The following is a 14,285-nucleotide window of genomic DNA, read 5'->3' on the forward strand; positions in this document are numbered from 1 at the left end:
TGTATCACTCCTTCTGTCCTTGCAAGTTTGTGTCATCACCCCTACACAATTGTGTGGTCATGAGACTCACCAATATGTGATTATGCCTCCATCTTCCAGCAGTCTGCAAACAAGTAGTCCTCAGGTATGTTATATCCTGATGTGATCTGGCATTGAAGAATGAGCAAGAAAGAGGCAGTTTTGGCTGCATCTTCTTGTGTTTCTTGGTTCTTGTATGACACTGAGAAGCCCAAAAAGCATGAAACTGAGGTTCACCCATAGCTGTGTCTATTACACTACATATTTGGTTCTTGCTTCCTGGTAAGTTCTTAGGGTCACCTACGTACTGAAAAATATGAGCCCGCTTTCAAGGTGCTTCAAAAAGCAGAATTTCTGCATGCTCCAGTACCCTGCTGGCTCGCCAAAAACGGCTAAAACAAGACAAGACAGGTAGTGCAGAGAGGCGGTGCTCTGTGTATACATGTGTCTGCCTGTGAAGAAAACCATCACCTTTGTGTGTGCTAATGTTCCTGCTGTTGGCTTGGTCAGGAGAGATGCTGTGCTTCTGTGAGCTGTGGTTCTTGCATCTGTGGAGAGCTGAGAGGTTGTTCAGAATCAGGAGGGCTTGTTAGAAGCACGCAAGAGTTTTGAGGTAGGTTAAAGCTTCAGCTTTTTTGTTTGTATCTGCCTGTTTGCATGCTGGCTTTTAGAAAGTGCTCTGGCAGGTTTGTTTGTGCTGGTGCAACGTGTCTATAAGACCTGAAAAAACCTGCACAGCTCTCTCAATGGGTATCCTTAGAACTCGCCTAATCTACACTCGCTAACAGGTCTGCAGGGCATGAGCTTTCTTTTTATTATGTGTCAAGTGTGGTATCTAGAACACTGGTTTCTAGATCCATTTTCAGATTACTATTTTTCTAACATAAACAATAAATTGTGGCAGTGTGCTTGAAACGTATGTCAGAGCGAACAGTGCTTTTCCAGTACCATGAATGTATACTTTATTTGGTACCATTCTGCATTCAAAGCTTGATCACTTCTGCATGCTCCCGGCTAACAAGGTGACTATGCAATCCACTATCCACTCTCCAAAGTAACAGGGCAATCATGGAGCCTGATGGTAGAAAACATAAGCATAGGTAACATAAGCATACTGTGATAGGACTGAAAGTACCCCACTAATAGACCTGTATTAGTGGAATGAAGCTTGAGCCCATCAAGGTTTACTAGCTCTGACTTAGCGGTGCTTCTTGTGGGATCCAAATACGACCAGACAAGTCCTTCTTGCCACACTTGGACCTTTGCCTGTAATTGGAGCAATGCTGTTCACAAGATGCATAGCTCTGCTGCTAAGCTTAATTGGACCCCAGCTGTCTTACACAGAGACAATTCAGGTGTCTTTCTTTTTGTGGCCTAAATTGCACCTGGATAATTTGGAGTCATCTATTTTCCTAGGCATTTCCAGGGGCCAGCTAAAACCATTCTGTGAGCTGGGTTTAGCCTAAAGGTTATCAGGGCCTGTGACTGGTAACAAACACTGCTTTTCAGCAGTCTCTGGTATTCTTCCCCTAAAACATGCTGTTCGCCAGATCTCCCAGGGAGCCGAGAACGGCAGCTCACCCCAGGGCAGCGCCTCCAGCGTGCGGCGCGGAGCATCGCCTGTAGGGCGACGGCAGGGCGGGTGCTCAGCTTGCCGCGTTACCTGGAGGGCCGTGCCCTTTCGACGGCAGCAGCCCTGTTCCGCGGCTGGCAGGGGCAGGCGAGCGGCGGCTCGCAGGCCCCGGGACAAACGGGGCGTTGAGGTGATTTCCCGCCCCACGCGCCGTGCCTGGGCAGCTTTTGCTGCCCGCCCGCTGGCTACCGGGAAAGCCGCGGCAGCTGTCGGTACCCCCACGCGCAGAACACCCCCGCCGCCATGGGAAGGGCGGGCTGAAGGGCTTGGGTGGGCAGCGGCCGCCAGGCCTTCCTCTCACCCCGAGCACGGGGAGCTGAAGAGGAGCCGCGGAGGGGCGGGAAGCACAGACACGGCGCCAACGGCGCACAACGAGATCGCCGCGGCTCCCAAGAGCAGGGGCGCGGAAGGGGAGGTCAAACGCCCAGGCGAGGCGGCGGGCCAGCACCCTCCCCCCTCGCAGCCACCCGCCACCGCCCCAGGGACCGCCCCGCGGCCAGGCCGCGGCGGGCGGGCGGTGGCGCCTGATTGACAGCGCCGCGGCCCACCCGGAGGGCGGTGGCGGCGGGGGCCGCCTATCAGGGGCGGCGGGCGACCGTTGAGCGGTGGGTGGGCGGGGCGTGTGTCCTGGGCGTGTGCGGCGGCCGCCGGCGGGGCGCGCTCCCGCTCCGCTGCGCTGCGCTCCCCCCGCACGCACATTGTCCGGGCGCGGCGGCGGCACAGCGCCCCGGCGCCCCGTGCCAATGCGGGGCGGGCGCGGCACACCGGGGGAGCCTCCGCCACCGCGGTGGAAACTTCACCTCGCCGCCGGGCCGACGCGCAGCTGAAGCCCCCGGCAGGGCAGGGCCGGGCCGGGCGAGGAGGAGCGGAGCGGATCGGCGGGAGGAGGGCGGGGGGAGGGAGGTGAGCCTGGTTGGGGAGCTCCTCGTCTTGTTTGATTTCCCTCCGTTGGAAGAAAAAAATAAACAATATTATTGCTCTGCTTTAAACTTCCGCGCCCCGCTCTCCAGGACGCGCATCCCGCCTGGCGGGGTGGACGAGCCGGTGAGTGACCGCCGGGGACGGGGCTGGAGCTGGGGGAAAGGGGTGGGACGCGCCGTCGGAGGGGCAGCACCCACCGGCTTGGCCGGGACGGGCCGGCAGCGCCGCCGCCGCCGCCACCTGTTACCGGGGCGGCTGCACCTTCTGGGAAGCCTGAACCCCCGCCGTGCCCGGGATGGCCCCTGCCGTTCCCCAGGGAGGCGGCGGCGCGGCCCGCGGGTGTTTGGGGGCGGTGGCGCAGACCCACCTGCTCGCCCTGCCGCGCCATGACTCTGCTGCCTGGGCGCTGCCCGCGCCGACCCCAGCCCCGGGCAGGCCGCCGAGGCACAGCCTCTGCGTCCCCTTTGCCCTGCAGCCTCTCTGCCCGCTATCCCCTGCCCTCCTCTTCCTGCACCCCCTTTGCACTCTTGCCCTCTCCCCGATCCCAAAGCTCAGCCCTCTTTCCTTCTCCCCCTTACTCTCCTGCTTCCCCACATCCCTAAGCTGCATCTCTCTCTCTGCCCCATCTCCCTCCTCTTCCTTGCACCTCCAGTTTGCAGCTCCCTGCAGCTGCCTTCCCTCATTCTCTTGCATCCCTCATGCCAACCCTGTGATGCTCCCAGAGGAGAGCATTGTACCCCCAACCTTTGCTAAAGCAAGTGCCTGCCAGGCTCCGGCTCCCCCAGGTCAAAGCAGCACACCCCAGGAGAGATCAGCTTCACGTCAGTGCCAGGCATCAGCAGGCCAGGGGTGAGGTGTGGAGGGGGCATGCAGGTGGCAAGAAGCACAGGTACATGCATCTGTGAGCAAGTGAGCAAGGTCCCCCTGTTCCTGCGTGTGTGCATCTCTGCGGAGCTGGTGACACCTCCCTTCCTCCCAGGGATGCACACTGCCTGGGCTCTGAGGTGTGCGGAGGCTGCTTGCTGTCCAAGGGTGTCACAGAGGCCAGGTTGGGGTGGGTGAATCTGGTGGCTCACTTGGCTCATACGGGTCCTGGTTGGGGATGCATTTTAATTGCCTCAAGCAGTGGAGCATGCCTGGAGACAAAAGAGCTGATGAGAAATTGGAGAGGACTGGTGAACTCTGGAGTGGCTGGAGAAGCGCTTAGGACAGCTGGAAACAGGATGGTACAGCAGGAATGGCTTGACCCAAGCCAATCCATGACACAAGTGAAGCCATTGACTATCTCAGTTACCTTAGTTATGTCTCTTTAGCCTGCGCTGTGCAAAGTTGCTCCTGGGTACGTCTTTGAGATGCAGAAGGGGTACAAGCTCCTGGGGAGGCTTTGTTGCAACGTACCCCAGTCTGGTTGGCATGGGTAGGTTGTGTGGGTTGGAGCAGGATCTGATTTTGAACAGAGAAAAGCGCATGAGGCTTTGTGTGGGTTCGATTAAAGAGTTGGTAGAGAGCTGTGTGGTGGATATTGGTTTCTTCTGGTCAGGACTGTGTTTATGTGTTTATCCTTGCAGAGCTCCAAAGTATTTTGATTTTGCAGCTGGTGATTTGCGTGATCTTCCCAAGTTTGTAACACAGCCATGACTTTGAATCCATGTGTCTAGTCCTTCTCGTCAAACGTTTTCCCTGTGTGATTAATAACATGCCAACTGCTTCATTTCAGCACCGGGAAGGCTGATGCTGATTGATTTCTCTGTTCAGTCTCCTTGGTGGGTCTGGAGGCTGATGGGTGTTATCACTGCAGAAGTCTGCTTTGGGATGGCAGCTGTCAGCATGTCTTTTTCTTTTTTCTTTGTCTCAGTGAACCTCTTATTTCTTTTAATTAAAAAGAGATGAAGTGTGCATGCTGATACCCTCTGTGTTTACATAAAAATGATCTTGTAATTAGCACTAATTATCTCAGTTTGGGTTATCACTGTAATATTTAAACCAGACTTATGACCGGAGGGGCACTTTTCTGGCCCAAAGGTGTTACCCTTGGTGTGGTTCTCTCCAGTGGTGAGTTTGGTTCTTGGCTGCCATCAGTGATGAAGGTGGATCAGCAGTGGCAGTAACCTCAGGTTTCTCTGACATTGGCCTAGAAAGTGATGGCCACAGTTTCCTCATTGGGTCTGGTGCTGCTTCACAGGGCTCCCTGGCAGGCCTGCTACCAGCTGTGTAGAGATGGCCTCCCTTGGTTGCTTTCACCCTATGGTCTGAGGACTCAAGAGGGCTCCTTTTTTGGGCCGGAGAGGGGAAAAAAACCAGGCTGAAGATCTGCCGATTGACCTTTTTCCCTCCATAGTTCTCTTAGGGAGGTTTGGAAAAGGCTGCTGGTACTTGGGAGAGCTTTCCCCTGTGATGGTAGAGGTGCTGAGGTATCCCTGTCCACGTGGCCATCTTTCCCCTAACTTCCCTTTAAGATGAGCAAAGCTCAGCTCAAAAAGCATAAGCATTTGTTTACAGGCTGGAGATGGCACCTACTGCCTCCCCTCCTGCTGCTGGTGCACGCTGGATTTACCTTCCTGCTAGGCTGCCCTTGGAGCTCCCCAGGTTTTCTTTGGGGGAAAAAACCTTTATAGAGTGAAAAAGTTGAATATGGGGGAAATAATAAAATAAAACCCAAGACAAAAAAGTACTGCCCGCAGAGAGGGATTCCTTGTGGGAGGGTGATGAAGGGAAGCAGTAGAAACATCTTGTCTTTTGAGATGTGTTATGATGCTGTACTTGGTCTAGGCAAAGCAAAATGATTGTGCTTCATCACTCTTTATTTAATTGTAATTTATTATCAGCTTACTATTTGAACATTTTTGGAGTGTAAGCTTAAAAGCGGAGCTTATTAAGCAGCAGATAAAAATGTTTAATATATTTGAATTTTACCTGTATTAATCTAATAATATATTATGACATTATATTTGATCAGATCTATAGCTGGTTGAGGACCACAGGAGTATTAAGCAAATAAATTATTTGACAAATATGGATGATATTAAACAGGTGGTCTGTTTGCCAACTGCTGTTAAACTGCTCTGCCATAACACATTCCTCTTTCTCTTACCTTTCCCTTCCAGCGTTCATTTCATTTTTTCATGGTTTATCTTTTCCTGACTGCCCTCAGTATCTGTTTAATTTCATTTTTCCTTTCCTTGTATTATCCTTTCTCTTTTGTGTCATGGTTTTCCTTTGATTCTTTTTCTGTCTCTTTCTTCAACGTATTTTCTGTGCTTTTTGAGTCTAAGTAACAAATTTTCCTCTTTTTCTCCACCTTTCTAGTGGAGATTTTTATTGAACATTCCACAGCCAGCTCAACTAAACCTGGTATGTGTTTAAACCCCTAAAAACTTAAAACTAAACCCAAACTGCATATGAGTATGAAGATGTTTGCTCAGTGGTAATGCTTCTCTGACTCTCCTTGGGTTTTCTGGCTGTTGCAGGGAAGGGTGTTACTGCAGTTCTGGAGTTTTTTCCCAGCTCTCGTTTTTGCTTGTACTCTCCGTATGTCTTTTTTAAAAAGCGAATTTGACTGTATCCTAAGAAAATGACTAGGATCAGATGGCAGACCTTGTGTTGTTCATTGGTTGTGTATCTGTGTGCAGCCTGCTTCCATCTGCTGCCTGACCAAGCCCATCCTCCCTGCTGGGCAGTTCTGCTTTCCTGTTGGCATCATCCTTCCTTCCTTCCCTCTGGGGTTACATCCAGGAGGTATCTATCTTTCAGTAGGGCACAACAAATGAGTGCTTTGAAGGTGTTCTGGCTCACCTGTTACTTTCAGAGTCTGTGTGAATGTCAGGTTGATGAGGGTAGGTAGCAAGAGGTGAGTGGGTTATCATGGATGACTGAGCAGTCACAATACTCAGCTTAGATCTAGTATTCAAAGATTAAAGTCTCAAAAATGAGAGTGCTGTTATGGAGAAGACTTGGTTTTTGGTTTTTATCCCTGGATGAAATTAGGGGAGGGTATTCTCAAAAACAAGGAAAGGAGTAGAAAACTTTGTATTTTAGGGGAGGAAATTGCTATGCATGGGCAATAAAGCTCAGGCAGCCCAGAGGAGTGTGATGGGAGTGCTCAGAGTGCATAATTTGCCTCCATTGATGGTTTGCAGTGATGTTGCTGCAGTGAATGAGCTAAGCTGTGTATGTCATAGCTGTCTGCTTTAAGTACTGGGAATTACGTGATGATGCCCTCTCGTACGCATAAGGAAAGGTCTCTGCTGTACTGAAGTTAACAGTTACAGTGCTTCTCTGTCTTGTGAAATGTTTTGGATAACGCTTGGGTGCACTGACACAGCGAGCAATCCAGGCGGCACGTTGTTGTGAAGCAAAATTGATTGGGGAGGATGGGGCCAAGAGGAATATTCTGTTGCTGTTAATAATTTACTGCAGGGAGAGAGGAAAGCTGTTTGGTTTATAATTACAGATATCCAGAGGAAAATGCTTCAAGGTGATCTGGTTTATTGTGTGTGTTGCCACCTATTTCTTGGCCTGTCTAAAACATGAGACCAGCATTGTTTTATGACCTATTCAATAAAAACAAAACTTGGTTATCAACTTCTCAGTGCTGGAATATGGTTTTACAGCTTGCTGTGTCACATGCAAAATGGCCGGAATGCCTACAGAGGGAATAGTTTTTCTGTGCTGTCTTAACGTGCAGCCTGCCAGTAGTACCCATCTGACAGCAGTGTGAACAGCTCACTGCTGTGCTGAAAGGTGACTTTGTGGTTAAAGTGCAGGAGCATGAATCCAGGAGTCCTGGCTGCATCTTTGGTCTTGGCTGAGCTGGTTGCTTTATCTCACTGGGCTCTCCTCTTCTGCTGACACTGATCCAGCCTATCTGCTAAAAAGGGTAGCACATCCTGGGTGAGGGGGACTCTGATAATGCAAAACCAGCAGCAGCCAAGGTGCTTTCATAATGTAGTGCTGTGGGCCCAATTATACGTGAATTTCTTCTTTTGCATAACTAAACACATTACAGATCAGACTGCTCATATGTAAGTTAAGTTCAAGAGCCAGTGGAGCTGAGTTTAGATGTGCATGTGTGGGAGCAGTAACTTGATGAATACAGAGACTTTGCTGCAATGTCTCTGGGAAGATGCCTGTACATATTCTGCTTGTTTAGCATCCTTTAGAGAACAGCAGATGTGAGGGAGAAGCTGTGGCCTGTGAAATGAAGAGGATGTCATCCTCTTAGTGGGAGAAGGAGAAGAGTGAGATCTAAAAAGCTGGGAAGTGGGAGCAAAATGAGAGATGCTGGTGTCCTGAGTGGGGTCTGCTTTGGGGTGCCCTGTCCTTACTGGGTAAGGTTCTGCAGGAAGAGATGTGAGCAGATCAGTGGAAAAAGGCATTGTGGAGGCTGCTGTTGTGCAAAGTGGAGCGTTGGCTATCCTGCCAGTCCGGGTTGAGCTGGATCATGGCCGACTGACAGTGGGAGTGCACAGGATCTGAGAAAAGCAAACTGGTGAAAAATCTCCAAAAGAGAGTCTGGCTGGCAAGTGCTTGTCCCCTGGGCAAGTTGGGATCCTGTTTAGAGGCTTGCTGAGAAGTGAGCTCTGTTCATCAAGCCATTTGTTGGGGTAACAGGTTGCTGTCATGTAGGCTTGCTCCAGTATTGCTGTTGAGTCTGCTCTGGCACTCCATGCTGTCTTCAGCAGTTCTGTGGCTTGCATCCAGCTATGTTCAGCCTGCTCCAAACCATGTGTTTAAAATAAACTTTAATGTATGAAACTGAGTTTGCAAATGATGCATTTTGTACCTCGTCCTGCCCCAGCTAGCCACTGCAGCAGCCTGAGCGGTTCTGTTAGTGTGGCACTAGCTCCTGCATTTCTGTAGTGGCTGTGCTATCCATGTTCCTTCCATGCAACTGGCTTTGCTGATGACATGTTGGGGAGCTTAGTTGATGAGATGTTGGGGAGCTAGAATTCATCCTCCAGAGACAGGAGACGGCTGGGCTTGAGAAACCAGGCTATGGTTGGTATGATAAATAGATAAAACGTAAAGCTAAGTGTGATAAGTAAATAAAACATCACTTAGAGGTAAACATGGGACAGATGCTGGGTTGTATGTGTGCTGGTCCTTTAACTTTTCCATTGTCTTCCCTTGGATCTGCCTTTTGGTGCAGTGGCTCATTTTGGGTCCAGCTGTATTAAGCTCCTGCTGTGGACAGCACGACTCTCTTCTCCGTAGCATGCAGACCTGGCAAACGTTGGTGAAAGCAGGATGTATGTTCTGCCTGTGTGCGTATGTACGCACGCATGCCCTTTGCCTCCTTGGCTTGTGTGCGGAGGCTGAATATATAACCTTATAGTGTAACCTTGGTCATGCAAGGTTTCTCCCAGTCTTGTTTCCCCTGGCCTTTTCCTGATTTGCATGATATTGTACAAGGCCAGCCAGCTTTTTCTGGAGGGCTTATCCCACTTTCCACTCAAGCAGCCTTGGGCAAGTGGTCTGCTCCGTGAGCTGCTTCGACAAGCATGTGCTGCCTTCTTGCTATGCTGATGTGGGAGGGAGTATGAGGGTAAGTGCTGGGGGGCTAGGCTGGGAGGACATTGCTGTGCTGGTTGGTGGTGTGACCTCCCATGTGGCAGTCAGTGTAGCTGCTGATGGATGAGGATGAGGAAATAAGCTTAAATCCCTGCTCTGCTTTCTGCCTCATTCTGCTGGGGGACGCAGTGGCTGTGACTTGTACTCAAGTCAGATCTGCTCTCTCGACTCCTACGAGTACAGATATGTCCTCCATCCTGCTATACTCATTTGCAGCTGACAACTCAGTGGCTATTCTGGTGGTCTCCGTGAATTTTGAAACATCAAGGTATTCATTGTCAAAACACACACAGAGGAAGGAAGTGACCACCTTGACCACGGTGAAGGTGGGAAACAGAGGCACGAGAGAGTCAGACCTAGATCTGATAAAATGCTTCGGCTCCTGCTTTTCCACAGAAGCAAGGAGGCTGTGTGTTGGTGTGGCTCATAGGCACAGGGGCATGTGTAGGGTCTCGCTGGATCTGTGGCAGAGCAGGGAGGTGGGTGGATGGGGGTGGAAATCTCATGGGTGATCCCTGTGCGAGATGCATCCGGTACAGTTGGTACAATTGTGCCATAGTTCCTTATGCAGAAGGGACGAAAACCACAATATTCACTCCAGAAAGCCAACACAGAAGCAACGTCAAGTCATACTTCTGAGAGTGGCTTGCAAAGTCAATACAGACATGTCATCCAGTGCTAGATCAGTCTTTGTTCTGATCCCTGCAGTGGCTAAAGAAGTCGGGCACCTAATCAGAGACTTTTTCAAGTGTGAAAAGTGTTGTCTTCTGAAAATACCGTCCCTTTTTGTATGTCAGTTGGTCATTCAGAGACTGAAGTCATTCCACAAACTAGCAATGTTGACCAAAACTTGAGGAAAGCAAGAAGACAGAGCTGTAGACTGTGCAGGGAGGTAGGGCTGTGTAGAGCGGAGCCTGGGTTTGGTGTGCCGATGGTGGTCTGCATGGGCCTGTTGAGCACACACATTGATAGTCACAGGCAGTTGATGTTGGACTGGGAGGCACACCAGCTGGCTGCTTTGTAAATGTTGCTGTTTCCCTGTTGACCATTCTGACTTGTGGTAGATGGCTGAGGATGGAGGGTGCTTTGGAGCACACAGATTTTATAAACCACTGTCAGTGGTTATTTAGAGCAAAGTGCTTTTTGTGAGCATGCTTAACTTTGGCTTCCAAAAGATTGGTTTGCTAGCACCCCCACCACAACCCACAGAATCTCAGGGCTGACCCTAGGCACAGCGTAGATCTAAGCCCACTTCAGTCCTCCTGCCATGGGGCTATAGACTGTATCAGCAGTCCTTCAGTGTGAGTCTAACAGGGTAATGTCTTAGTGGGGTGAGAGCAGTTCTCTCCCTGTTCTGTGGCAGGCACAAGGAGAATAGAGATAGAAGAAAAATGGTCTTACTTAGCTGATTGCAGCAGCTACTGTCATGGTTTTCTTCTTGAGATCATTTCCTATCTGCCAGGCCAGTCAAGAATTTGGGCAGTTGTCCTGCAAGGGGGAAAGCTAGGCCTTTCAGACCCTGAATAACATTTGTTTAATAATTAGTCATCTGATCACCACAACTACTGCACCTGATTATCAGCTGCCAGACAAGATGTCCTCTGCTCCACATTTCTTCCACAATGAACACATTAATCTGTACAACTAAGAAGAGAATGCTTCCTCCACATCAGTTTACACCTTTGTTCTACTTCTGCGGGGTATGTCTCAAGTAACCACCCTCTTCCAACTTCGGAAGTGTTCAGACCCATCTGATCCTCATATCTGCTAGGAAGTGAGAAATTGCACTCCAAGTGCCAAGTTCTGTCTGTGGAAGGTGAGTTAATCCATGAGTTTCTCTTTCTTCTTGCTCCTTCCCATAATTTTGCTGCTAGATATTATCATTCTTACCACTCATGGGTAACGTGTCCTTGCCCCGGGTATCTGCCTATAGCCAGGGCAGGGAAAGGAGAAGCGTTATGATGACCTCTTGTTTTACAGCTGGGTTGCTGAGGAATGGAAATCCATGTTAATAGAAGGAGCCTGGAGAAGAGTTGAGAACAGAAATTGCTGTCCTAGTCTGATGCTTTGACAGCAAGATCGGTTTTCCCCTTCCTTTGGTAACCAATAAGGGTCAGAAGATTCAGCACCCAACTATTGATGCGTTGTCAATCTGATTTTCTAATGAGGGAAAAGCTTTCTCATCACAGTGACCCCTGAGAAGGTGGGATTTTGTTTCCTTTTATAATTTCAAGCAGGGTTGTCTTGTCTCCTGTTTTAATATTTTGGTTATCCAGTCTTAAAAGTAATGTGGGTGGAGGGCTGGAATAGCAGTCCTTCCCGTGTAAGTCTTCTAGGTTGTAAGTGGGGCTTGTATCTGTAGAAGTGGATATATGTCCTGTGGTAAAACTGAGTACTTTGGCTTGTTGTGGGTAGGAAAATTTGGGCAGTTGAAAAGAGGTGTTGCACCCCTGGGGATGAGATTTGATTTGAATACCAGAGGGCTTTAGCGTCTTAATTTGTGTTGGTGGCAGGTGGTTGCAAAGCGAGCCATCTCCCTTCTGGTCACCTGAACCTTGGTACGTTTTGGGGAAAGATCAAAAACCCAAGATGCAGTTACTTGAGCAGGTCTTTAATGATTAAAAAAAACTTCTGGGGGAAGGGGGAGGAAGAGGAAAAAAAGGTAGATTTCTTCAAGAAGCAAAAAACCCCAGCCCTTTACTTTTTCTCAAAGCAGTTTCCGAGGCACCTAATCTAATCTTTCCAAAACAATTCTCTGGCAGCCAGAGCTCACATATTTTAACAAAGCAATGTAGAGAGGAATGTATCGTGACAGTTTAATCTGTTGCTGAAATACAGTCACCTCTGGGGTAATTCAGAGCAGTCATGGAGGGGATGATAAACCTGTTCAGGATGGGAGGTTGCTCAGGTGAAACTCTCTATGGAGGATGCCGATGCGGAGGTATAATTCCTGGAATTTAGCTTCATCATCTTCCTTCTTTGTCTCTAATGGGGCTGTAGCCTGTTCACGTCTTCTGATGAGGGCAGTTGTTGTGTCCTTGCTATGGCAGCAAGGGAGGTTTTGGTGATGGTTCTCCCAGGCAGGTTGTAGGGAAGACTCTCTGGTAGTGGCCAGCTTTAGTGATGAAATGGATGCAGGAGAAAAGGTAGAGGATTACAGCACGTAAGGCACAGGGTACAGGTCCGTGTGCATTCTAGTCCCTGGCTGGGAACTTCTAAAGGTCCAGGGCAGGTAGCTGGGTATTGTAGACACCAGTCCATGGGTGACAGCAAACTGAGCTGTGTAAAGCTGGCCTGCAATTTCTGCAATTTTTAAAGAGGAAAACAAGGCAATTCACTGAGAGGGTGGTCAGGAACTGGAACAGGCTGCCCAGGGAAGCGGTGCAATACTGTCCCTGTAAGTGTTCAAAAACCATGTAAATGAGGCACTTAGTGATACGGTTTAGTGGTGGACTTGGTAGTCCACCATAAAGGTTGGACTTGATGATCTTAAAGGTCTTTTCCAACCTAGCTGATTCTGTGATAGTTGCAGGATGCTTTTGAGAAGGCAAAGGAAAGCCTGTGTGAGTTTGAGAGGAAGATGTAGTTTGAGAAGAAAGAGGTGTGTAGTTGCTGCTGTAGCCCTATTTAGGGTTCTCAAGAAGAGCATTGCCTGAAGTGTGCTCCTCATGTAGAGGTGGGAAGCTGAGTGCCTAGCAGAGGGCTAGGCTTTTTCAGAGCATGCTGCTAAGTATGTGGGTTTTGGCAGACCCGGCAGTTGCACTGCAGCAGGGTTATGAGGCCTTGTTCAAATCCTGCTTAAGTTGATTGAACTGAGTTAACTGCAGTGACCGTGGGCTGGGAGACAGTACAGCATCTCTCAGGTCAGTTCAGGTTTTCATCTCCTTTATTTCGAAGTCTGCATCTAGAATGAGTTTATTCAATTCACAGCTTAGAGCAATCTCAGAATAAATCCCAGGGGAGGAGAGAAAGGAAAAACAACAACAACAACAATAACAAACCCACTCCAGACAAACAAGCCACCACCAACAAAACAGATGAAAATAACCAAACAACTTGTGCTATGGAACTGGGATGTGACTGGCAGCTGATGCATGGAGGTGGACAACCATCAGTCACACTTTCTCAACATGGCTTGCTCTGCGGGGGCAGTGGGAGCAAGTGTCTGTTAGGATTAGGATGCAAAGAAGTAACATGTAAAATCTGAGGCAGAAGCCTGCAAACTCAGTGACAACTGTATTGTGGGGTGGAAGAAAAAACCCTGCCACCAGTAAGTTACCCTTTCAGGAGGTAATCTGAACTTCTTGTTTTCTTCTGAACCCTTCAGCTCAGTCCCACTGTGGGCGAATGTCATGCAGTCTCTTCCATGCTTGCTTCTCTTCCGCGCTCCCCCCCATTTGATTTGAGGGCCCTTTGTAACTTATTGCTCATTCATCCTATTGTCAGGGAAGTTACCCTGCTTGCAGTCAGTCCCTGTGTGAGCTTAATTTTCTTGTTTTCTGTAGCACAAGGTCTTCACAAATCTTAGAATAGCTCCTCAATCTCTCACCTGGCCTAGCAGCATGACAGCTCCATTTAATGTGTACTGTCTGCTTTGGCTTCTTGCCCCTAGACTCATTATTTTGCGTTTGTCTGCATCAGGCTTCAGTGTTGCCTGCCCCAAAGGATTGTATATCAGAAGTCATGAAAAAGAGAAGAATCCTCAAGGTTGGTCTGTAAACCTTAAATCCCTTGCTAGAATAAATGTGCACTCAGGGTGCTCTGTCCTTTCTTCTGTCGTGTCCTTGCCTAGACCTGCTGCTTGTGTGCATCCCTGTCTGCCTGTCGTGGGGCATCTCTTGGTGGGCGTGAAGTGAGCTTTGCAGGCTCTCCTGCAAAGGCAATGCTGTTCTCACAGCACACAGTGTTTGGTGCCTGAGACATCTCTCTTTTTATTCCTGCTGACACAGAGGCAAGTCGAGACCTGCAGCTCTGCCTTCTCTTCAGCTAGCCCCCAAAATAACCGGGATACATTTGGAATATTGTTACAGGGAAAATACTGCGAAGTTTTCATGGTGGTAGATACTTAAGGGCATGGGCCTCTCATCTACAACTTGAAGTGAGCCTTATCTTTGGGCCTTGGGAACTGAAGTGCTTTCATGTT

At 49.3% G+C, this 14,285-nt stretch overlaps 1 protein-coding gene across 4 annotated transcripts in view; it reads left to right on the forward strand.

Annotated features, from left to right (window-relative positions):
* The first annotated feature begins 2,303 nt into the window (after positions 1-2,303).
* The window catches only part of HRAS (HRas proto-oncogene, GTPase), a 52,183-nt gene continuing 40,201 nt past the window's right edge, over positions 2,304-14,285 (forward strand). For all 4 annotated transcript variants that reach the window (XR_013956915.1, XM_080618579.1, XM_080618578.1 and 1 more), the window contains exon 1: positions 2,304-2,695. The gene's annotated coding sequence lies outside the window, so the exon portion shown is untranslated. The remainder of the gene's footprint in view (positions 2,696-14,285) is intronic.

This window comes from Psittacula echo (genome assembly GCF_963264785.1).
Source record: "Psittacula echo genome assembly, chromosome: 5".
Classification (NCBI taxonomy): domain Eukaryota; kingdom Metazoa; phylum Chordata; class Aves; order Psittaciformes; family Psittacidae; genus Psittacula; species Psittacula echo.